Source organism: Talpa occidentalis, unplaced genomic scaffold (assembly GCF_014898055.3).
Source record: "Talpa occidentalis isolate TD23 unplaced genomic scaffold, MPIMG_talOcc4v2.1 talOcc4.6, whole genome shotgun sequence".
Taxonomy (NCBI): domain Eukaryota; kingdom Metazoa; phylum Chordata; class Mammalia; order Eulipotyphla; family Talpidae; genus Talpa; species Talpa occidentalis.
Genome location: NW_023604972.1, coordinates 34,908,159 through 34,935,521, shown reverse-complemented (window position 1 = coordinate 34,935,521; position 27,363 = coordinate 34,908,159). Strand labels below are relative to the sequence as shown.

At 34.9% G+C, this 27,363-nt stretch overlaps 1 protein-coding gene across 21 annotated transcripts in view; it reads right to left on the bottom strand.

Annotated features, from left to right (window-relative positions):
* Nucleotides 1–27,363, bottom strand: part of ADGRL3 (adhesion G protein-coupled receptor L3) — a 766,591-nt gene that overhangs the window by 591,630 nt on the left and 147,598 nt on the right. For 2 of the 21 annotated variants that reach the window (XM_054688008.1, XM_054688017.1), the window contains 2 exons: nt 16,232–16,301; nt 14,765–14,865 (listed from right to left, as the gene is read on the bottom strand). The exons of 16 other annotated variants lie outside the window; for them this stretch is intronic. The gene's annotated coding sequence lies outside the window, so the exon portion shown is untranslated. Of the gene's footprint in view, nt 1–14,764; nt 14,866–16,231; nt 16,302–21,437; nt 21,517–27,363 lie in introns of those variants that run through there. 3 more of the 21 variants (XM_054688009.1, XM_054688012.1, XM_054688010.1) reach the window with 2 other exon arrangements.

Below are 27,363 nucleotides of genomic sequence, written 5' to 3'. Positions count from 1 at the left end.
TAAGTCAAAGGAACTGAAATTTCAAAAACACAATTACAAAAATCTTTTTAAGGACTTTTGTGTTAATCCTTTAATCACTTTTAGAATGAAATAGTTTAATATTGGATGCCACTATTAAATTATTTATAAAAACAATCATATGGCCTTCATTTATCATTTCAATTTTTTGGATATTAAATAAGAAAATATGAGACAAAGCTCTACACATAGAAACAATAACTGCATTTATGATAATCTACTTTCATATCTTCAACTAGGTCTTCAAGTGTTATCATTTTACTCATGATGTTTTTTAACTATGCTCTTGATTTACTTATTTATGGGGTATTGCCAAATACCTTCCATTTTCATTCCTCATTGATAACTATATAATACATTATATATATATAATTACCTATGTAAGTACTGAGATTTGATTTTGATTTTGATTTCAATGTCTAATACCACAGCCCACAGATCCATGGAAATAAGAAGAGAAGAATTTTTCCTATTTTACAGAATAGAGAACTACAAAATGTAAAGATTATTATGGTTAATAAGTGTTAGTTCCAAGACAAAATCCCAAGGCATTTAACAAGTAGTCTGCTTGCCTGACACTATATTATGTCACCACTAGCCCCTATATCTGTTAGACTATAAAAAAAAATTCTAGGACTTCCGGCACAGTGGTTTGAATGTTGCGCTGTGAAGCTGTCCACAGCTTCTGTGGCATGGGTTTGATTCCTGGCAGGCCAGGGAGAAGCCCACATGGCCTGGCAGACCTCTCCTGTCACGCCCGCTGCTCCCCTCAGCAACGTCTTCGGTCCATCTGCCTATTCTGCTCCCTACTCTGTCTCTGGTGGATTCTCTCACCCTCTCGTGCCTCTGGCCTGTACCCCAGTTTTTGTATAAATAAATAAATCTTTTTTAAAAAATCTAGCTATTTTTACAATTTTATTCCCTCTACCTTGCAAACAGTTCCCAGAATGATCTCATATTCCTTATGATGACCTATTTGCTCAGTAATCCACAAAAGTACCCTACTGCTTTCCAAACTAAAGCATACCACATCAGTATTTATAGAATAACTGTAAAGCAGTGTTTAAAGGTAAATTTATAGCTCTAAATACCTATATTGGGTTTTGAAAAGTGTCTATGAGTACGTTCTTTTCTATCACAAAAAACTTTTTTATTACATTTCTCTACTCACCTAGAATTTGCATATCAGGAAGTTTGGGTTATTGACTAGCTCCTCAGACATTTATGCAGTTAGCGTGGTTTGTGAATTCAATTCCTTCAATTCTCTGAAGCAAGATTGTTTTCTACACTTCTCTATATTCATGCTTTCAATACCATATTAAAATTCTCCTAAAGTCTCATCCTCCCACAAAATTTGCCTCAACACCTTGAGCACAAACTCCTCTCTCTAAACCCTAGGCACATGTTAACTTATGAGTACAAAGTTTAGCCTAAATGTCCCATAATTTCCATGTGTAAAAATTTACAGACCCCAAGAAAGTAAGTCTTTATGTAATAGAGGATAGTGGGTAGAAATTTTAAGTCAATAGTAAAACTAAAATTAAATAAAGGAAATTGACAAAATCAACTCTTTCAAGACTAGTCATACAAATTAAGTGGTTATACCAGATAAACTTCTGAAAAGTGGGGATTCTATGACATGTTTGCCTAGGAATGCTCACATCTCTATGCCATCTCCAGCTAGGTTTTTAAGGTTACAAAACAAATCTTGATAAATTTAACATGATTGCAATCATGTAAAATGAATTTTCTAATGAAAATAGCATTCATTTTTTAAAAGAAAAAAATTTAGAATTCTCTAAATTTTGGAAATTTCCAAAAATTTTAAATACCACATGAATCAAAGAACTCATGACAGAAATTAAAAAATATATTGAACTAATGAAAAACTAAAGCATACCACATTAGTATTTATAGAATAATGCTAAAGCAGTGTTTAAAGGTAAATTTATAGCTCTAAACACCTATATAAGTAAAAAGGACATTCTCAAATTGATAGCCAATGCTTTCATCATAAGCAAGTAAGAAAAGAGAAGCAAACTAAATGCAAATTACATAAAAAACAAGGTAATAATAAAGGAAAGATTTGGCAATATTGAGAAGTCCAATGCTAAAATGAAAATGCACCCACTAAGTATTTTAAACTGTAAAAAAAATCCATATCTTTACTACCCCCTAGTATCTTCATTTTAACATGATATGAGAATATGTTACTTACAGTCTTCCTCCATGATAAGAAATATATAACATTTTTGGGAAGAACCAAAGGCTCAAAAAAGGATAAAAATAATAAACAGTACATAAACAACTCAGTGATTATTATTAGGGGGAAAGGATTGCAGATAATCTAAAACAGAGTAATCCTCAAAGCTGAAAATATTACTCAAAATTACTTACAGAAGGCTGAACTTCTGGTATTTTATTTAGATAAATAACATAGTACATTATAAATAGTTTAAGACAGAGAATAAATTTATTATTATGATGGTGTACCTGTTCCCACTGTTCTGATTCAGACATAAATACATACTAAAAGAAAGGGACACTGGTCTAGCCTCACAATCTTATAAACTATTCAAAAGTTCTATAACCACATGCACCTTTTTCTAGGACTGATTACCATATACTTAACTTGTTCCTATGTAAGAAACTATGCAGCTATTGTCAAATGGCATATATGGGAGAAAATGTGACTTGCTGTGAATAATTGATGATCTGAAGAGTTCTAGTATTCTGTTATACACAGGAAAATGTGCACTTCCTATGACAGAAGGAAAGATGGTAAAATATACAGCAGATGTGACTATTGAAGGCTAGAATCAATACGTAGAAAAGGACTGAGTTCATACTGGGGATTCTGTGTGGGAAGATGGATTAATGGCTGGGGGCAGAAGGATTTCCTGCTCTCCTTTTAACACTGCATTACAAGTAGTCAGCAGCCCATTGCTCTAACCCTGAGAAGACTTGGTGGTTTTCCAGGAAGATTATTTCCTTGGTAATGTCTGTTCTTTGAATTCTTCGCTTGAAAAATAGCTTTCAAGTTACCAATATAAAAAGAAATCATTTGATTTACTATTTTTTGCTATTCAAAAATGGTTGTTTTTACAAGAATTACACATCATATTTGCATCCTAATAATGCTTTCCAAATTCTATAATAATGGGAGTTATCAAGTTTCTTGCATTTGTGATAAAATGTGCCTACATTCTCACCTTTTATATAACTCTTATTTTTGTGGTGGAACAAACTGAAGTCCACCTTATTGCTTATATAATGAAATAATAAGAATTTTAAAGTACATTAATTTTATATAAATTTATGACTAAATGGTTCAAAACAATTTGACAGTTTACTTTATAAATAATGGATATATAATTTTATATTTAAGTTTTACTAAGAATATGATTATTACAAAACAATGTGTATGTTTCACATCAGCAGCAAGGCAGCAAGTTTTGATTAATAGATATTTTTCAAGATATGGAGCAGTTAAGATAAAATGTAATAAAGTTCCCATTAAAATTAGGAATAATTGAATAAACTATACAGGATTAATTTTCAAAATAAACTGGCAACTGACACTTAATTCCTATTCTCTCTATACAGATTTCAAAGCTCATGTATATACATAGTTTTTAAATATGGAGGTATAAAAAGGAAACAACAGCTATCCAATGCTTTACATTTTTGAAAGATTTCTTATCAAATAATTCCCTTTAAAAGTACTAGAGGGCCTCCCCGGTGGGACAGTGGTTGAGCGCTGGGTTGCGAAGCTGCTGCAGCCTCTACAGCACCGGTTTGATCCCCAGCCGCTGGTGAAGGTCCCACATGGCACAACAGGCCTCTCCTGCCACGCCCGCTGCTCCCCTCAGCAGTGTATTTCATCAGTCTGCCTGTTCTGTTCCCCACTCTGGCTCTGGTGAATTCTCTCACCCTCTCGTTCTTCTAACTGTACCCAGTGCTTGTAAAAATAAATAACTAAGGGCCTCCCCGGTGGCGCAGCGGTTGAGCGCTGGGTTGCGAAGCTGCCCGCGGCCTCTGCGGCGCCGGTTCGATCCCCGGCTGCTCCCCGGCCACCGGAGGAGGATCCCACATGGTGCACAGACCTCTCCTGCCACCCGCTGCTCCCCTCAGCAGTGTACTTCAGTCCTTCTGCCTGCTCTGCTCCCCGCTCTGGCTCTGGTGAATTCTCTCACCCTCCCGCGCTTCTGACTGTACCCAGTGCATGTATAAACAAAACAAACAAATATAATAAATAAATAAATAAAAACATGCCTCTATATTAAAAAAAATAAATAAATAAATAAATAAATAAATAAATAACTAAATCTTTAAAAAAAATAAAAGTACTAGAAGTTCTAATTTAAATCATTTCTAAATAAATTTATTTTGAGATTAATGCAAAATAATCAGTTTTCAATATATATTATTTAAGCAATCTACATTAGTTCCATTTCCTTATCTTTAACACATTCCAAATATACACCCCTAACCTGAACACAGGTGCTAGGACAGCATCAATGGGAAGAAAATGCTGATACAAATGAGAATTCTCTCAGAATTATGAGTATAGGAAATTCCATTCTGTTTCATATTCAAAATTAAAATAAGAAACCTTAAAAATCTACTAAGGCAGATATGTTTAACTATACAATATTTTTTTTTCTTTAAATATCGTCCTATCTTGATTGTCAGGCTTATATAAGTTCACTAAAATGTACCTTCCATTCATGGATAATTTAAATAAAAGTTTAATCTCAAACTATTATACATAGGGGAAATAGAACATGGAATTGTGCCAAAACCATTACCAAATATTTTTGAGATTCACAATTATTTTTTTTTAAAAAGCAGTTGCTAAGCCTTTATATATTTGTTCAGTTTCTGTCAATTCTTAAAAACTGATCTTTATCTCCCATTTCAATGAAGTCAATTTGTCAGCTGATATCAATCCCAAAGACAACAGACTATGCCAGAATTCTCAGTAAGTTTTACTAAAGTTGAGAACCTGGCATCGAATGATCTGCTCTCAAAGATTTAAAATAGTTTAGACTGGCAACAGTCACTGAATCTCAGTGAGCTTTTTCCAAAAATCCTTAGTCTTCTGGTCATTAAGAAAAATCAATAAATGCATTCTAACTAAAGTTTAAAAAGCTTCTGAGATATGACCTCTGCCAAAGTCTTTTGGGGACAATCCAATTGTGCAGGGGGCAGACTGTGGGATCAAACAGCAGAAAGAAGGAAATAAAGAAACGCTTCTGCACAAGTTGAAAAAAAATCTGGCTTGAGGACTAAAAGGGATTAGCTTACATATCAAATATCAGATTGCCACTGCACTGCTGCTCCGCTTTCTCCTCTTTTTTCTGTTCCAATCTTACATACCATGGAGTTTTATTTCTCATTTTGTATAAGATTTCAAGCAGAAAATCTTGAGTACTGAGATCTTTAAAAGGTGTGCTTTTATAGTCCACAGTAATAAGTCCCTTATCGGAGACTCCACCATCTGGAAAACAGACCAATCTAACATAGAGCCTAATCAAAGACTTTTTTTTTTTAAATGTCACACTGCATTAAAACTCAATGAACTTGACTCACAGAGAGGCCCTCAATCAAGACTTAGTTATTCTTTATTTTTTTATAGAGTTCTAACAAACCAAATTCAGAAGAAATAGAGGCAACATACTAATATACTAACAAATAACCAAAAAATATCCTAAAGCTCTGAGGGATTTTGAAAACTACTTCAAAAATATCTTGGAAATATTTTTATTCAAACTGACAAATATCTGGAATTTTGGCACTTTAATTGGGTTTACCTCAATTTGTTAGAAGGTCTTTTCTATACAAAGAAGCCTTCTGCCCAAACACAATACTATACACTAATTAAAGTGTTTACTAATGTACGATCCTAAGCAACCATAAATCAAAAATTTTAAGTTACTAGTATGATAGATAATTAGAAGCCATCATCTTTAATAAACAGTGTTTAAAGTTTGTGTGTGTGTGTGTGTATGTAAGTGTGTAATTTACCTGCCTTTTTTGAGGATATTTCCTTTAAGTATATCTAAAATAGAAATATTTCTATATATTACTTACATAAAAAGAAGACCCTATAAATCTACATTTTAATTATTTATATATCACACACCCATAGAAGGAAAGATCATAACACTCCTTCCAAGCAATGTTCACTAGATTTTTTTAGTTAATTTATTCAGAGGAATAAATGACTTATTTATCTACATATCATTTTAAAAATAATGAATGATATCTATAAGCTATCAACAGGACACTTTTTTAATCATTTTTATTTATATTCTTTATAAAGGTAACAGGTTTACAGTACTGCACATGATTCAGATATACAGGATCACACTTCCTCAGATGTATGTTACCATACCACACCCACCACACCAAAGCACCCACAGCCCTCCACCAGTACATTTTGTCCCCTCTCACCTATGCTTTCCCCTCTTCCTCCCTGACTGATAGTCTCAATTTTATGGTCAGATTTCTATAATTTGTTTTTGATTTGGTTTTTGTCTTTTTAATTTGTTTCTCTGTATTCCACTTATAAGTGATGCCATATGGTATTTGTCTTTCTCTTTCTGGCTTGTATTACTTACCTTTTCTTTAACACCTTCCAAACATAGACAAGTCTCTAACCTGAAACACAGGTGCTAGGAAAGCATCAACTGGAATAAAATGCTGATATATATGATAATTATCTCAGATTTATGGGTATGAGATATAATTCATGTGATTTGATTTGCATTACCTTGATCATGGTGAGCATTTTTTTTTTTATTTTTATTGAGTTGTATGATCTTGGTAGATCGTAGATATTAGCCCTTTGTCAGATGCATGATATAAAATACAACTGTTTAAAAAGGTGGAAACACATCTGAAAAGGTGTGATTCTGTATCTCTGAGTCATATTCAGTGTTTCAAACCAATGTTACCTCAGTAAAAGAAATTATGAAAAAATGAGATCTATCTACCTAATCGTAATTCTCAAAATAACAAACCAACCGCAAACAAAGGAATTTACTTGAATTAAACTATTGAGGCTTTTTTTTCTTGCTACTAAATTTAGTTTACATTGTTACTGAATATAATAAATTTGTTTTGATGTATACATTCAAGATCCACAAAGAAAATACCAAAAAAATTGCATATTTTTTACATTTCCCCTTTAAAGATGAAGTTAAATGCTTATATTCATAAAGGATGAAATATGCAAACAAAACTTTACTGTAAGTATAAGAAATAAATTAATGTATTTTAATCTTTCCAGAGTATTTACAATTAAATGACTATACTTTATAAAAAAACACTTCCATATATCTATCATCTCTTACAGGATTATTACATAACTTTTTTTAAAGATTTATTTATGCACACAAGAGCTGGGGTGTAGGTCAGAGGTGGGGGGGGGCGGAGTGGAGTGGTGAGAGGATTTGACCAGAGACAAAGCAGGGAGCAGAACAGGCAGACTGACTAAAATACACTGCTAAGGGGAGCAGTGGGCAAGTCAAGAGAGGTCTGCTGTGCCATGTGGGTAGCTCCCTGGCCAGGGATCAAACTTGTGTTACACTTCCCTAGAACCTATCACCCCTTGACAGTACAGTTGCTCCCCAGCTGGCGGGGGATCAAACACATGCTGCAGATGCTGCACATTGCTTCACAGTGTGGTGCTTAACCCTTGCACCACCAGGGAGACTTGTCCTTAAATTTTATAACTACAAGAACAGCATGCTATGACTTCTGCAGTCAAAAAAATCAAGGGCAAAGATGAACTAGGTATTGAAGGAAGCATGGCAAAGATGTTCAAAAAGTTGACTGAAGTCATATTGCCATCCACAAAACTGATTTTTTCTCTAATCTTGGCAAAATTCCTATTTGGCACCAACTTTTAAATTCTGTATTTTAACCTATCATCTTAATCTTTATTAAATAGATGAAGCTTTAAAGTACATTTGAAAAAGAACATTCATTATATATTTAGATCTCAAGTATTAAAATTGTGTATATTCATTTTTATACAATAGTCAATCCAAAAAATAATGAAAAAACACAATAGCCACGAGTTAGGCTACCTAACAATGCTACAAAACTGAAACAGCGTTCCCACTCTCAAGACATACAGAGTCAGTCTTGCAATTTCTTACACCATTTTTGAACTATTTAATCATCAACATTTGGGATAAAAATATTAGTAGGAACAACAGCATCACAATGGCAGTAATAGCTTAAGACATCCCCTAACTCAAACTATTATTTGTATTACTTCTGAGCAAACCACATTAACAGCATAATGGAGTACAAAGGTAAATTTACTGAAAATATTACTAAATATTAAATCGCAAATGAAAATCTTTCTGTCACTGCAGACAATGAAAATCAAAAGCAACTTGATCCTGTTAAGTCAATTTAGGATATACAACTACTTAAAAGCCTGATCATACAATATGATGAAAGCAAAATTGATTTAATTCAAATCTGCTTTATTTGCTAGATGTTATTTATTATGGCTATATTTTATTATCCAGGAATAAAAAAAATTACAAGGCGACATCCTACTATTTTCCACTGGACAAAATGATACAGATACAATATTAAAACTCAGCACAGACAACAGAGAGACAGGGTGCATTCCATGTGACTTTATAATGTGTCAATAGACATTCATGACTAATAGTAAAGTGAGTCGTATTACAGCAACTTCAATATTCCATTAAATTGCAGCTTTATATAAATCTAGAACATTTTCAGCCTCGCCAGTGATACTGGAAGATTTTTTTTTTTTTGAGCAAGTAAGTATTATTATTTCTTCTTTAAAATAAAATTTCTTAATTTCCTCCAAAACTACGATCCTGTTTTCAGGGAAAGTAGATAGTGTATAATAAAATTGTAAAAAATAGACCCTAGTTCAAATCAGCTACTTAATACATAGTCTAATTTGTTGAGACAGTGAATGAGCTTCCCGACAGAATTAAGATAAAGGTTTTCTAAACCCTTTAAATATCATCTTTCCTCATTTCATCATTATTTTTATTAATCTACATTCACGGTCATGTTGCCTGTTGCAAATGTTGCAGGCATTTTATACAATTCTAACTTTACAAAATGGAAATGCCCATTTCTGTTTATTTCAAGAGAAGAGTAGAGGATAAAGAAATCAGTTTGTTGGTTAGTATGTGCAACTTCTAATTATACTAACTGGTGTACTATGCTTCTATACACTTTGGGCAAGAAAATACCGTGCTACAGAGTATAAGGAATTCTAGGAACCGCTTATAATTATGAAGCTAAAGCAATTTTAGATGTGCTGACATCAATAGCCCTGATCCTGTTGGTGCAAAAGTTGATAGTTCTCACCCAACAGCTGCACTCCACCTGGACCACCTGAAAATGTGAAGCAGGATGGCATCAAGAAGCATGAATTTCCTCAAAAATCAATATATGGATGATGCACTACCTTTTTAGGTAATTTCCCTCCTGAGATTACTAACATCAAATAGCCTGGTTTTGCTTGGACTCCTCTTTTTTTTTTTTTTTTTTTCCATTTCCCAAAGTATTTGTCCAGATAGCAACCTTTGATGAGCTAAGGAAAACTAGATTTTACATTTTAGAAAAACCGGTGATTTTCTGAGTGTCAGATAATATTGAAGTTTTTTTGAGCACTGTAGCTATTTCCATTTTTGTTTTTGTTTGGTTTGTACCTTTTCTATTGACAACAACTAACTTAGGTTAGGAGGATGTCCTGGTAGTAGCAAATGTGTAATATCAACAGTGTCATCACCATTGTTTTTGTGGCTTAGGCATAGTGATATTAGCCTACAACACCCATCTTATCTCCCATCCCCTTTACCAGATAAGCATCGTTTTTTTGTTTTGTTTTGTTTTGTTTTTTTGTCATTTAGATAATATCCTATTGCTTTATGTTCCCTCTAGAAATTTAACCTAAGGCTAAGTAAGGTTTTGTCATAATTGCTAGATTAGTTTTAAGAACACAGTACAGATTTATTTTTTATTGCATCTATTATAGTATCATGCACAAAGCAGCTGTTTTAAGCTTGATGATGAAATTAGGGTATGGTTACTACTAACGAGAAAAGGCTATAAGCTACATTATAGTAACTCTTACTCTTCTTACTAAATTTGATGATTGTCATATGTTTCATATGTCCTCTTCTCATCTCTAATGCCAATCAATTTATACATATAGTGACCCACATTTAACATGTTCTATGATTTTTCATCCATGTTAAAAATTTCACTTATTTACTACTTCATCTTGCAACATTTATTCAAAACCTACAAGGTATCACTATGTGTGACAAAAAATTAAAAGTCCTACTTCTTAAGAAGTTTGAAACCCTCAGGAGGAAAGAGTTGTGCAAATATTTTTTTAAAAACATGATGTAGGGCCTCCCCGGTGGTGCAGCAGGTTGAGTGCAGCACTGTGAAGCTGTCCGCAGCCTCTGCAGCACGGGTTCGATACCGGCCAGCGAGAATCCCACATGGCATGGCAGACCTCTCCTGTCTCACAACTCAAGGGGTTGGACCACTCCTCCAATTATTTAATATAGATTATACATAAGATAATAATGTATGTAATAATAGTAAACAACTCACAAAGTGCTTGATCAGACGCCATGACACTTGATTACAAATTCTAAACTACCTATAAATCTATGAATTTAATTACTTCAATTGTTTGTGTTTTAATTTACTCATTTATAAAACTGGGACCATGAACTATCTTTAAAATATCATTAAGAAGATTAAAAGTAACACATGAAAGTCCTACAACTATCTCTCCCATATGACAGTCACAATTTTCTTTTGTACTTAGCTACTAAGGCCATAAATGCAAAAAAAAAAAAAAAAAAATTTTCACATGCTTATTTTTTCATCTGAACTTTATAAAGTAAACAACATTATCATCACAACAGATGATGAATATGAAGCACAGAGAATGTAAGAATTTCTCTACATGAGTTACTATATGGCACACATATATGTACATACACATATATACACGCACAACACTCAAAAGAACAGCAAGCTATGGCATACTTATTGTGGGTGTCATAATCTATATGTTCATAACTGTAATCATTTCAAAAGATAAATGTCACTACCAGAAAAAAATGGAAAAAAGCACATTTTTTCAAACATTAAAAAATTCCTAAATTGTGGGCCTCCCCTGGTGGCACAGGCCATTGAGCGCAGCGCTGTGAAGCTCTCTGCAGCCTCTGCAGCGCCGGTTTGATCCCGGCCAACTGGCGAGGGTCCCACATGGCGCAGCAGACCTCTCCTGTCTTGCCCGCTGCTCCCCTCAGCAGTGTATTTCGTCAGTCTGCCTGTTCGGTTCCCCGCTCTGTCTCTGGTGAATCCTCTCACCCTCCTGTGCCTCTGGCCTGTACCCCAGTTCTTGTATAAATAAACAAATCTTTAAAAAAAATTCCTAAATTGCTAAATATTATTGGCTTTTAATCCAATGGATTATTTTAGGTTGGGGCCTTTGTCTCTAAAATTTTGGAAGAATGAAGCATAGATGTTTGTGTATTATTTTTTAAGATTTATTTATTTATGCATACAAGAACTGGGGTGTGAGGTGGAGATGAGGGGGAGTTGAGAGAATTCACCAGAGACAGTGGGGAGCAGAACAGGCAGATCTACTGAAACACACTGCTGTGGGGAGCAGCAAGCGAGGCAAGAAAGGTCTGCTGCCATATGTGGGTTAGCTCCCTGGCCAGCCGGAGATCAAATCCTGCTGCAGTGGCTAGTGACAGCTTGATAGCACCATCTTTAATCCCTGAGCCACCAGGGAGGTCCTGTCTATATATTCTTTTTTTTTTTTTTAAAGATTCATTTATTTATTTATTCATTCATTCATTCAAGAACCGGGGTACAGGCCAGGTGCGCGGGAGGGTGAGAGGATTCACCAGACAGAGCGGGGAACAGAACAGGTAGACTGATGAAATACACTGCTGAAGGGAGCAACCAGAAAGACAGGAGAGGTCTGCTGTGCCATGTGAGATTCTCGCTGGTTGGCCGGATCGAACCCGCGCTATAGAGGCTGTGGACAGCTTCACAGTGCGGCCTGCACCACCAGGGAGGCCGCCTGTCTGCATATTCTTAATAAACAAAAAAGAATAGACTGTGGTAGAGAACTGTGGGTGCCTTGGTGATTGGTGTGGTGTGGGGGCATACAGCTAAAGAGATGCGATCCTATACCTCTGAATCACACACAGTATTGTAATCCAATGTTAAGTCAGTTAAAGATATTAAGGTAAAGAAAACAATACAGCCAGAATTGGGGGGGCAGGTTATGTAATCACTTTTATGATACTTTCTATTAAGCCAATTTAAAAACATTTAAATGAAATTTTTATCTTCATGTCTTTGGAAATAGAACTATCACATGAATATAAAATGCATGACATTTTATATCAAATTATATGCTTGTATTTTATTACATGCCAATTTTCTATTGTTTAATTTAGTTAATTTATGCTAATAATTTCTATAACTTTAGTAAGAATGACAATAATTTTCAACAATACAGCAATACAGCAATTTCAGTAATGACTGATTCACCAAAAATTCCCCTCACAGAAGCAGGAAGTTAGGACATCGCTAAGATGCATCTAGGCATACATAAAGATGATCACAAAATCTTCTCTGAAAGCAACATCAGTTCGGAAAATTATTACTGATGCCACTGAATTGCTTAAATAGAGAAACTGCCATTTCAGTCTCACAAGCATTAAACACAGAGTTCTAAAAGAAATGTTTCAAATACCTCAAGCTACACAGTTGTGTCAATAATACAGAAAATAAACTCAGAGAAGAGGCAGTTAAGGTCTACTCATTGGAGAATGATGTCAATATGCTATGCCCTGTATTAAAGTAGAGAAGGATGAGATTTTCATGGGTACGTGACTATACAAAGCTTTGAAAAATAGATATCAGCAATAAATATTGGGACATAATACAGCGTAAGTTTCCTGGAGGTAATCGTTTTTCTTATATATACCTAAATAAAAATTTATTACTTTATATATATAATTAAAATTTATGTATCTGTATAAAAGACACTGGACTCAGATACAGTCACATCCAAATTTCAGCAGAACATAGGTAATAACCTGTGAAAGATAAACAATATGATGATTACTGCAGACATCAGGGCAACAGTTCAGCAGGAGGGGTATGAAAAAATTTAATTGAACTATGTGGCAGCAAGACTGAGGCAGCACAACTCACAAGAGAGAAGGGTGGTTGCTCTAGGGAGCACCACACAGCTGTTGACTCAGGGGCACATACATATTCAAGATCATCCCAGCACTACACTAGATAAGGGGGTACACATAGTTGGCTCCCAGGACAGAAAATACAGTATCAGAAGATTTTTTAAGATTTGTTTATTTATGCATGCACAAACTGGGGTGCAGCCCAGAGGTGTGGGGGGTGGTGAGAGAATTCACCAGAGACAGAGTGGGGAACAGAACAGGCAGACTGACTGAAATACAATGCTGAGGGAAGCAGCAGGCAAGACAGGAGAGGTCTGCTGCTCCATGTGCGTCATCTCCCTCGCCAAGGATTGAACTTGTGCTGCAGTGGCTGCAGATAGCTTGATCACGCTGTCCCTTACCCCTGTACCTCCAAGGAGGCCCTATTACAGGCTTTTAACAGTGGGGATATAAAGAGAGGATTACTGGCTCGGACCTGAGTTTCCAAAATCGAACAGCTGGAACCCAACTAGCAGGAAGACCATGTGAGATCACCTGTGTTTCCTCAAAAGGAGGCAACTCCTTGCAGCCCAAGTCTGAAAGAGTCCAAGTACCCACCACCTACGCCCACCAACCTCCAAGTGAAAACCAGGACAATCAAAGCTTTCACAAACCAGTGTTTAAGAACCGGGATCTTAACAGGAGCAAGCTCCAAAGTAAATTTCTCTACTGGAAAAGCAAAGAGAATATGCCTCGCTTGTGGATTTGTCTCAACTACTAGCCATGCCCAGTGTTGCATCTAGTGCTGAAATATAGCCTAGAGATTAAGGCTGGCATGAGACCATATATGATATTTTAGATTGTGGAGTTGGCCTATGGGTATCACTATGAACCCCCACCACACAAATCTGGGACCTGCAGCGTGGGAGGAAGCTTGAATCACTAGCCCACAGTGAAGGAAACCCGAAGGTACTCTGTGCTTCAATTCCCTGGAGCTTATCACCCCTTGCCAGTACAGTTTCCCCGCCACCTGAACATGTGCAAGGACAGCACAACCTATAAAAAATGAAGAGACAGGGGCTTCCCTGGTGGTGCAAGGGGTTAAGCACTCAGATGTCCACAACCTCTGCAGTAGGAGTTAGATCCCCGGCCAGCCAGGGTGCTACCCACATGGCACAGTAGACCTCTCCAGTCTTGCCCACTGCTCCCCTCAGCAGTGTATTTCAGTCGATATGCCTGTTCTGCTCTCCACTCTGTCTCTGGTGAATCCTCTCACCTCCCATACCCCCAGACTGTACCCCAGTTCTTGTATGCATAAATAAATAAATCTTTATTAAAAAATGAAGAGCCGGAAGAACATACCATAAAAACTGAAGCAAAAAAAAGCCCAGAGAAAAGTCTCAATTCAACAGAACTCTGCAATATGTCTGAAAAGGAGTTTCACAATTTATGCTTAGTTCTGAAAAAAATCAAACTGTGATAGCCTTACAAATACTTACACTTGTTTGCCAATTTTAATTGACTTCAGTCTATCAGTTTTCTATATGCCTTATTCTCTTTCTGCCAATTCTTACTGTTTATTGCTTCCAGACTTTCTTTCCTAAAACACAAGAAAATTCATAATAAAAATAACTATGCTATACTATGTGTCACTCACTGTTGTAAGCACTTACGTATATAGCACTCATTTAATCTTCAAATCATCAGAATAGTTCCCATTACCGTTCTGATTCAAAATGTAACAATGGAGGCATAAATATTTATTAATTGGCAATGCCTACAATATCCATTAAGTCCATTTTACCCCAAATCCCACGCTCTTAACTTCATTTTGTATGTTCTTTCTTTGACTAGTTTAATCCTATGTATACTTCAAGATTCAATCAAAAGTAGGTATTTCAGTGAAAAAGTTCATTGAAATATTAATATATTGTGTCCAGCAAACAAAGATTATGCATCTAAAATCTAAATCCCTCTTAGTTTAGTTTACAGAACCATTCTAGGAAAGTTTAAAAGGAACAACATACGAAGATAACTTTATTAATAATATATCCTCATATTTGACAACTTGAACTTGCAGGAAAATTTTATAGTTTAGGCCAAAGACAACTTCTTAATTTCTTTTGTTCTATTTTTGTTTTCTAGAGAAACTACTTGGGCAATATCCTTTATCATATAATTAAAGTTTGACATTTCTGGTTTGTTTTTATTTTCCCAGACTGAATAATCTCAATTTCTTTAAAAGTTTGACTCAGATCATTTTTTCTGATGATTTGGTCACATTTAAGACTCCTGCATATAATAAACTGTTCCATTTATATCAGGTTATTATGAACTGTTTTCAAATTATCTTAGAAGTGTTTATAATCCTTGAAATCACATACAACTGTCTAGCTCTCAATTTCACCTCAAATACTAACTCGTTTCTTATGACGTCACTCTCAATCCTTAGGGATCTTGTGCCCTAACTCATTCATATTTTGAACGGAAGATCTCATTCCTATGTCTGTCTCCAAGGAAAAGAAGGGGCAGGTAGGGAATTTAGGAGATAGTTCACACGTAGAAATGCAATCAAAATGAAATACCAGTTGCAAAACTATAACAACAAAGACTTCTCAATACTATCCATAATGTTTTATGTACAGAAACATGATAAAAATATGTACTATGAACTTAATATGTATTAAGTAACTTAAAATTCATTCAATAAAAATTTATTGATATTCTTAATGCATTAGGAATTTTTTCTAGGTACTAGAAAAAAAAGCAATGCATAAAATAAATATTCCTCACTTCATATAACTTAGTTAAGAAAACATAAGTGAAATAGTAATAAGTGAAATAGTATGGGAGCCTTCCTGGTGGCCTACAGGCTAAAACTCAGTGCTATCACTTCCACAGCCCAAGTTAGATCCCCCACCAGGGAGCTAACCCACATATGGTAAGGCAGACCTCTCCTGTCTCACCTGCTGCTCCCCACTCTGTTGATGGTGATTTCTCTTACCATCTACGCCTCTGGCTTACTCACCAGTTCTTCTTCACAAAAAACAAACAAACAAAAAGCATTAAATTAAATTAAAAAAATAATCATTGGCGTGCAGTGATAGCAGAAGAAGTGATTAAGAATTTTACATTTTTAGTTAGTCTGACAAAAGAATCCTTCACTGAGGTGTCATTTGAATATAAACTGAAGGAAAGAGGGTAGTAAGACTTATGGGTGTCTACAGCAAGAGAATTCCAGGCAGCAGCAACAGGGCAAAGACCCTAGGCAACAGTTGAAAGGATATTCATCTTTTTTATTATTTTTTAAATTTTATATATTTTTACATCATTTTTCATTTTTGCAAAATGTATGCATTTTCATCTTGGTTATAGTCCCCATACAATTCCCACCCCTCCTTGTTTTGATCCTAATCCCTCCCCGACCCCTGTAGTGTGTCTCTGGTTTATAGTTGCTTGTTGATTTTGATATTTATTTCATTATAATTAGTCTTTTTCCTGTTCCCTTATTTAGGTTTTCTAAATTCCTGCTATGCGTGAGACCATCCAGTATTTTTCTTTTTCTTTCTGGCTTATTTCACTGAGCATGATCCCTTCTAGCTTCATCCAGGTTGCTGCAAATTGCAGGAGTTTATCTTTTTTGATTGCTGAGTAATATTCCTGTATGTACCACCTCTTCTTGATCCAGCCATCTATTTTTGGGCATGTGGGTTGTTTCCATAGCTTAGCTATTGTAAATAGTCTCTTGCATTGCTGATGGGAGTACAAATTGTCCAACCACTATGGAAAGCTGTGTGGAGATTCTTCAACTTGCTAAAGATGGAGCTTCCATATCATCCAGCAATTCCACTCCTAGGTATTTACCCAAAGGACACAGAATCATTAATTCAAAAGGGCACCTGCACCCCTGTTTATAGTAGCACTATTTACAATAGCTAAGCTATGGAAAGGATATTTAAATAGCAGCAAGTATAATAATGAATGTAGGAGGATGAGGGAAGGGAAGGATGGTAAAAGGGATCAGAGAGTTCATAGGGGGCTAAATCCTAATCCTGATAGAACTGTGTAGGCTATTATTCATACTCTAGCTTTTATTCCATGAGCTAGAATGCCACTGGAAGACTTCCAGCAGAAGATAAAAATTATGTGTTATATTTTTAAATTTTGACGCTAGATGCTGTGTTGAGAACAGATTATAGGAAGCTGGGGGAATTAAAAAGTGTGATAATAATCCAAGGGCATGAGGATGGTAGCTTGGTTGCAAGGTGATATCAGTGTAAGCAGTGAGAAGTGGTTAAATTCGAAAGGAAGAGCCAAGAACATTTGCTTGTGAATTAATATAAAGGTTTGAGAGAAAGTGATATCAGTATTTTTTACCTTTGCAACTGAAAAAAGAGTTTCCATTTTTGAGTTTGTAAAGTCTTCAGAAAAATTCACTTTGTATATTGGAGTGAATAAAAGTTTAATTTTGGACATATTACATTCAAAAGAAAAAAATTAAAAATCTTAATGAAGATGTTTGATTATGTAGCTATACATGTGAGCCTAGATTTGAAGAAAATGTTTGGACTGGATATAAAAATCTGCAAATAATCAGCATTTAGATAATATTTAATGCTAACCAGGAGAGCTCACCAAAGGAAGGAAATGCATACAGAAAAGAAGCAATGACTATATTCTGAAAATCTGCAAGATTTATAAAATGGGGAGAATAAAAAGTAGCCATGAAAGAAAACTAAGATATACCAGAAAAATTGCAAGGAAAACTAGGAAACATTACGATCACTGAAAATGCAGAACAGTTTGTGTAGAATGGTCAGATTTAAAGTCTAATATGAGTGTGTTCAAGAGAGATTGGAAGGAGGAAGATTTTTATCAGTAACTTTTACCCTCATGATTACACATAACTCTCTAGGAGAATTTTTGAAGCCAAGAACCTTGTCCATAGTTAGTCATTTTAGTCATAAGATCTGTACATTAGCCACTGACCCATACTGTTTTAAGCCTTCAAGTTATAACATAATCATATGTACCTGACTGTTTCTGAATTTTAGAGTACTTCCTTTTTCCTAGGTAATGACACATTTCTATGTATTAAATACTATCTCTTTGGATTTTTAATTGATTTTGCTTATTTCAAACAAACCAAAGTGTGTATTGGTTTAGGGTAAGTTTCATGTATGTCTGAAAGCTGTTACATATGTAAAATTTCATCAAAATTTACTTTTTAATGCCAAATTGCTACTAAAAATGAGGCTCTATATGACTAAATGAAATTACCCTCAATATGGAAAATATAAAATTAAAATATCTATAATGTAAATTAAAGAAAGTAGAAAGCCATAATATATCTTATATCAATTATATTTTAAAGATAACTATAAAAAGGGCAAAATATTTTTAAAGGTGATGACTTTTTTTTTTTTGGTGGGACCCTCACTGGTGGCCGGGGATCGAACTGGCGCTGCAGAGGCTGTGGGCAGCCTCGCAACCCAGCACTCAACCGCTGCGCCACCAGGGAAGGCCCAAAGGTGATGACTTGTTAAGTAATTTTTATATTCCTCTGTACTTATTCCTTTAACAGACACATATTAATATGATAGTAGAAAAGTACCAACATGCTCTGTCATCCTTGACATTCACTATAACTCAAAAAATACTACTACATTATTTACTTCTAATTATGTTGGAATTCACACTTAAATAATTTTCTTATACTAAACTACTATTTTAATACAACATACAAAATGAAATGTGTATTAACATTTAGTAATTTATTCTGTACATCCATATTATAAAATCAGAAAATGTAATTATGGGAATAAAGTAAGGCTACAGGTCATTACTTTCCTCATATCAAACATGAAAGCATAAATTTTAAAATTCACTAATGCCTCTAGATAATTAACTGAATATGTGAAGCAGGATTTGAAATGAATGCCACTTTAACTGATTCAACCATTTTCACACATACAATCTGATCCACATTTTACTGACAAAAAATATAGAGATCACTATATTTTGTTAGTAAATTATATCAGCAAATTATCAAACACCAATGGCAAAGTTTAAATACTTGCTGAAAGTGTACCTAAATTGTCCACTAGTTGTGTCAAACACAAGATGAAACCTTTGCAGGGAAGTTTTTTGCAGTCATGGTATTTTAATTAGTCATTTATTTTTACACATATATTTTCTTGCTGATAATAAATGATAAAAAAAAACTCTGCAAGCCATTTTGTTTATGAACAGAAACTTCAAGGTTTTTTGTTTTTGTTTTTGTTTTTTTCCATTTAAAAAGAGACCAAGCAATGGAAATTAAGAAGCAAAAACTGTGGAAGTTATCTATGACCTTGTCAAATATTCCATGGAATGAATTGAGTTCGCTTCACTAGAGTAATACAAAATGCTTACAAAAATGAAATAAAAACTAAATTAGTATTATGGAAATGAAGCAAGCCCATTGTATATGGGCATTAGTTATGCAACTAATTTTTTTTTCCTCTTTGAGTAAAAATAATCTTGGATACTTCCTCTTAATGTGAGAAATCATTATTACTGTGTTAATACAAAGTTTCGTTTCACTAATAAAGTAGCACAAGATAGTGCATTTGATGCAGGTTTAAATATTTTGCAGAAAATAATTCTGCATATTTCTTGAGGCTTAAATGTGCTCCATTTCACATCATTGTTTTGGAATGCAAACATTTATATAACATACCAAGAATCCAGTGAGAATACTAGCAATTGAATGATCTGAGTAAGGAGAGGCAAGTCTTTATGTTCTCCCATTTTGGGAAACAGGAAAATAATTTATAAGAAAATTACATCAAATTTATATAAACTGCTCTACCAGTCATAAATACCACATTCTTTATATAAAGATATTGTATCAAAGTTTTCTTATAGAAATAGCACTTACATAATTATTTACATGGATCAATAAACTTTTAAATTACTAATTCTTAAATTAATAAATGAAATCTAATTTTATCATTAACTAATAGTTTCAAAACTACATTTTGAAACTTGAATATTACCATGTACATATTCAAAGCCAAATAAACTTTAATTTATTCTTCGTTTATTTGAAAAATTGGCATTGGGCATCCCTGTTGGCGTAGGACTAAGTTTCAGCACTATCACCGTATAGCTGCTACGATGTCCTGAGTTTCATCCCCAGACAGGGAGTTAACAACCCACATTTGGCACAGCAGACCTCTCCTGTCTTGCCAGCTGCTCCCCTTAGCAGTATATTTCAATATATATGCCTGTTCTGCTCCCCACTCTGTCTCTGGTGAATCCTCTCACCACCACCCCACACCTATGGCCTACATCCCCGTTCTTTTCTGCATAAATAAAATCTTTAAAAAAATAAATAAAAATTGGCATTTTTTCTTCTATGCTAGATACTTAACTCCTATAAGAAGACAAGCATAGCTGTTTTGAAAGTGAATGATCTGTAACAAAATACTACATGTAAACCTATCTTCAGGAAAGAGCAAGCCAATGTCCACTATGATGGCCAAGAAATAAGCATGGCCAGAGAGGCTTGGTTGATCCCCACCTATATATGAAAAATATCCAATTTAATGCTCAGATTGCCACTTTCAGAAAGATAGGCGGTAAAATGAAGGATTTTTATGTACCCTCACCTAAGAACTTGGAAAACATTTTTACACCTAGTACAACAGCTGTGTTTATACATAATTGGAGCCAGTTCAATTTCTGTGGAGTGAATGATATTACTATTATTTACAGACTGAGAAATTATCAAAAAAGAGAGGGTATGGACACAATATACAAACCTTAGAGTAAAACACATGTCTTTTAGAGGGAGCCTTTTTAGAAGAGGTTTAAGGTCAAAGTTACAAAAGAATATTAACAGAAGTAATTACAATAATAATTGGGAGCTGTTTAGAGCTGATAATAATAATTTATCTTACTTAACCTCTCTGTTTCTGAGTAGTAAATGGAACAGATTTCAATTTTCCAAATTTTAAGATGAGAACATTGAACCTTAGTTGTTCATCTAACATCAATCATTAGGAAGCTAAAGAATTGGAAAGAAGTCTATATGCACCTACTTTCATAAAATAGATCGAGTATATACATACTTAGCTTTAAGGACCTTACAAAATGACCAAGGACAAATTATTCTGGTCCACTGACCTCCAATGTTCCCTGCAATTTAGACACTGTGTGAAGGAAAAGTTGAAAGCAGAAACTGACTTGCTCCAGCAAGTGCACACTGAAAAGAGAAAGGAGGACATAAAACTGCACTGATGTTCAAACCAAGACAAAAGAGAGAACTCAAGGTGAACAATAGAAGTTTTCTTAAGTCTTAACAAGGTCATGCTGATAAATTGAAATGAATATGAATTGGAACTACTAATAAATCATGCTAATTTCCTCAGAACCCACTATGCTGACCTCTCTGAACCCAAAGGTAATGGGCAGATCATTCACAATCTTGATTAAGAATTTTGAAAAATTTATATATCTTACAATAGCTAACTGAGTCAGAGTTCAAACTCTGTATTCTATTTGGGTCACTAAAGCAATAAAAAAAGTCTTGTCATCTCTGGGCAATAAAGGACTTCATGAAGTATATAGTGTATGCCATAGCATCCCATTTTCCAAATAAAACCACCTCAGCCATTAAAATTTCTTATCAAATTACTCCGTCCCTCATTCTTAGTTATTTGTATTGCCCTTAATATTAAGCTTTCTTAAACAAATATATATCATCCATTTATAATGTAACTGTAGTATATTTAGAGTTTCCATATATTTAAAAAAATTATAGAAACAGCATAATTTACTGTTTAATCATATGAGCGGTGTACCTAGGTAGCCAAGCATCCCATCCCTGGTCTTTCAAATTCTAGTTGTGAAGCCTAAGATAAATCGATTAGTTTCCCTACATCTCAATTTTCTCCTCTAAGAAATGTAATTATATCACTACTATATCATAAGTTGTGAAGAGTTAAGAGTCAATCATTTAGACCACACAAGGCACAGAGTAAGCAACCAGTGAGCAATCAACACACTTGGCATGACAGTTAATATTTTTGTAGTACATGTTAATGACAGAAGATACTAAGCATGGGTGGAAATAGATTCTTTAGAAAAATGAAAAAACAAAGACTCTTATTTTTTGAACATTTTTTTTTAATTTTTTTTTTTTAATAGAGGCATGTTTTATTTTATTTGTTTGTTTGTTTTGTTTATACATGCACTGGGTACAGTCAGAAGCGCGGGAGGGTGAGAGAATTCACCAGAGCCAGAGCGGGGAGCAGAGCAGGCAGAAGGACCGAGGTACACTGCTGAGGGGAGCAGCGGGAGGCAGGAGAGGTCTGCGCGCCATGTGGGACCCTCCTCTGGTGGCCGGGGAGCAGCCGGGGATCGAACCGGCGCCGCAGAGGCCTCGGGCAGCTTTGCAACCCAGCGCTCAATCGCTGCGCCACCGGGGAGGCCCTGAACATTTATTTTTATTTATTTATGCATACAAGAACTGGGGTATAGACCAGAGGTGCGGAGTATGAGAGGATTCTCCAGAGAGAAAGTGGGGATAGAACAGGTGGATCTACTGAAATACACTGCTGAGGGGAGCAGCGGTGAGACAGAAGAGGTCTGCTGTACCATGTGGGTTGCTCCTTGGCCAGGGATTGAACTCATGCCTCAGTGGCTGGAAATAGCTTGATAGTGCTGAGGCTTTAACCCCTGAGACACCAGGTAGGGGAAATCAAACATTTTTATTGAGTAACACTGCATTATAACATTATATAAAGTGTGCATCATTGCAAATCATTCAGTATGTATATTAAAGTTCACCACTGAAAGTCCAATTCTACCCTTCACCATAATACTGCTCCCTTTCCCCATTCCTATTTCACCTTCCCTTCTAGTAACCACTAATTGGTCCTAAAATCCAAAATTTTGTTATTTAGTTCATCTGTTTTTGTTTTTTTGTTTTTTTGTTTTTTTTTTTTTTAGATTTATTTACTTATACAAGCACTGGGTACAGTCAGAAGTGCAGGAGGGTGAGAGAATTCACCAGAGCCAGAGTGGGGAGCAGAACAGGCAGAAGGACCGAAGTACACTGCTGAGGGGAGCAGCGGGTGGCAGGAGAGGTCTGCGTGCCATGTGGGACCCTCGCCCCGTGACCAGGGATTGAACAGGTGCTGCAGAGGCTGCAGGCAGCCTCACAGCCCAGCGCTCAACCGCTACGCCACCAGGGGAGGCCCCCATCTGTTTGTTTTTGATGTAGCACAAGAGTGAAATCATATGGATGGTGTTTATCCTACTCTTCTCTGGCTTATTTCACTAAGGTTAATTCCTTCTATGACCACATATGTTATTGCGAATGTCAGGATTTTATCCTTTTTAATATCTGAATAATAGTCCATTGAGTGTGTGTGTGTGGGGGGGGGGGAGAGTGTGTGTGTGTGTCACATATTCTTTATTCATCCATCAGTTTAAAACAAAGAAGTCCCAGGCCACCCTGGTGGCGTAAGGAGTTAAGTTGTCAGCACTATGAAGCAATTCGCAGCTACTGCAGTATACAAGTTTCATCCCTGCAGGGTGGTGACCCACATGGCGCAGGAGACCTCTTCTGTCTTGCCTGGTGTTCCCTCAGCAGTTTACTTCAGTCATTCCACCTGTTCTGCTCCCTACGCTGTCTCTGATGAATCCTCTCACCACCACCCCTACCCCTCTGGCCTATACCCTAGCTCTTGTATGCATAAATAAAAAAAATCTTTAAAAAATGATGAAATACTAAGTAAGGGTCTATGTACTGATGGTGAACTGTAAATCTGGGAATTATTGGGCATTGGATATTTTTAATTCATAACTTATCCCTTCAATCACTAAAAGTCTGTATGTACTAAAATAGCAATTAGGAATGATAAAAAGAACACCACATCATTATACTTAATTTTATACTTCTGACAGGACAGTTATTAAGAAGGTCTAAATTTTATACTTCTGACAGGACAATTATTATGAACATCTAAATTTCTGTAGGCAAAAAGAGAAAATATTCCATCAGAGTACTGGGTGGTGGACCATTTATAAAAATTTACACTGTCTACTTCACAGTTTCTCTTCAGTATAGAATTCAAAATACAGTATGGACAATCTTGGCAACATAAATTTAAATGAAAATATTACATATATCGTTTCATACTCCCTGGAAATCAGAACTCAATATTTTCTGATTGTCATCAGCATTGTGCTTGACTGTGTTTCCCTCCTTCCAATCTATACCCTTTATGAAACACACTCTGTTACTCTTGGACCAAACATAAGTATTCACTACATACTTGTGAAATTAAAGAATTTGTGAAATTAATGGAAAAATATACCATAGTCTATGTAAAACCTTAGATGGACTCCTGATTCATCTAAGGACTGATAATAAATACACTACTTGCAGCCACTAGCCACTGCAGCACAAGTTCAATCCCCAGCCAGCCAGGGAGTTACACACATGGCGCAGCAGACCTCTCCTGACTCGCCCACTGCTCCCCTCAGCAGTGTATCTCAGTACATCTGCCTGCTGTTCCCCACTCTGTCTCTGGTGAATCCTCTCATCACCACCCCCAGAGCTCTGACTATACCTCAAATCTTGTATGCATAAGTAATCTTAAATAATTATTCAATAAATTACTCATTAATTACTCAATAAATATTGGTAGATTCAATGAGGTAATGCATGTTTATACTTTTAATAACAAATTCAAGAATGAGTAGTAATGAGTTTTAGAATGAAAATATCACCTACAAAATATTCACTCATTTATTTACTGATGCTTTAACAAATTTTGAGTATGGGTAAGGTATAATTTTAGGAATCACAGATAAGTATTACAGAGTCCTATGCACCCCACAGTTTAATGAAAATAGTGATATCTATTTTTTCAGTGCTTACTTTACACAGAGTTACTGGTACTTGTTAGGCATTATGTTTCATTTGCTATTTACTATAACATAAGAGGTAGATACTGATATTATGACAAGATGGTAAAAGAGATAAGCAGTTATACCCTAGTGTATGACACAGACAGGAATCTGGTCTTGGTAAAAGTTTAAAAAGGGACGCAGTTGCTTTATTTTTTTTACATTATGTGGTACCTCATAAACACAATATAGAGAACTATGGTATAGCATTCTAGGAAAAGGAGATTTTGATAAAATAAATATGGGTTATTATTATTATAGTTCCAATAACCACTCATGGAAAGCTATAACCACATGTTTACCATGAACATGAAAAAAACATAGCTCTCCGTAGAATGAAAATATTTCTAAAATACTGTAGTATGCTGCTACTGAATAATACTTTTTAAATGTTAAGTCATGGCAGAAAGGAGTCTACAATTAATGGAACATGTCTAAATACCAAATAAAAGTGAATTTATTATCAGCTTAGTCTATTTCATATGACTTAAATGTTGCTAATTTTTAAAATAGTACTGCCAATTTATACATAACTAATAACTTATAATCAAAACTTTAATTTAATTCAACCATATCAGTCATTAAAGAAATAAGATAAAACATTTTAAGGTGGTAAAATTAAATGCATCTTAAGTAACTGCCTCCCTACCTCTTCACCTTCACCTCAAATTTCTCAAACAATACCAAGATTTTGGTTAAAATAATATTTTTACTAATTAAGTGCAGAATTTTTGCTGTTAATGCTTTGCCATAACTACAGAGTTCCACATTCCTTTAAAAAGATTTAGCTAACTACTATAAAAGAAAAAGTGATAACTTATTTAAAAATTAACCTCTGTATTATGAAAAAGTAGATTCATCAGATTTCTCAGTCTTGCAGTTTATGAAACAATGTCTAATAAAATAGCACAGTCATAATTTACTATGGTTTTTAAACTCATTATTTTACATATTTTATACTTTTGACTAGTCCTTTTCTCTTATTTAAACTTTCTGTATTATCAAAATTTATTTTTACCCATTAAAAAACCTTAATTCTGTCTTGTAAATGTTTAATTTGAGAATTATGCTTTCACATTCCAAAGAATCTAAGTTTTATTAATATATTTTAAGAATATTCATTTATTCTGGCAGAGCCACTGGGATAGGAATTGGAATGTGTAGGATTTTTTTTCTAGAACTCTGCTTTGTGTTAATAAAGAATGTTCATTACATGATCTCAGTGATACATACAAGAGAGTCTAATCAAAGAAAGTTAAAAGAATAAACTGACTTTTCAAAAATAAAATGATTAACAAAGTCTCAACACACTCTAAAGTTATCCTCCTGGTAAAGTCTATAGTTATATGATATGAATATATGCAAAATAAAGAACTACATATTAGGATTTTATTAAAACACTTAAAGGTACATGTAGGGGGGAAAAGTATGTGTCAGTGTGTTTGGGGATTGATTTGATTTGAATTCTTCTCAATGGTAACCCTTTTCCAGTAAAAGTTGCTTTAATACAAATTTAGAAAAATTGATAAAACTTTCTAAGAATGTTCAGGTAGTTTTAGATAAGGAAATATTAACAACTCAGCTTATCTTTAATAAATTATAGACAAGAAATGACCCATTTGGGGTAGAATAATTCTAAGTCTACTTTAAGAAATAAGAAAAAAAGGTGAACATAGCATTTTATACAGACACATAAATTAAAACATATATATAGTTTTAAATAATATTTATAACAAGTATTTCAAGCTGAATTTTTAACCATGAAATCTTTTTTTTTTTTTTTTTAATTTTCCATATGTAAGGACTGCTTGGTGGCACAGGGGTAAAGTCAGTGCTATCAAGCTATCACCAGCCAATGCAGCAAGAGTTCAATCCCAGGACAGGGAGCTAACCCACATGGCACAGCAACCTCTCCAGTCTCGCCTGCTGTCCACTCAGGAGTGTATTTCAGTTGATCTGCCTGTTATGCTCCTCATTCTGTCTCTGGTGAATCTCTTATCCCCTGCACCTCTGGCCTACACCCCAGTTCTTGTATGCATAAATAAGTAAAAACAAATCTTTAAAAAAATGTTTTCCATATATAACATGTACGAAATATGGCTTACTAAAGATCATAGGTATCAAAGTGGTG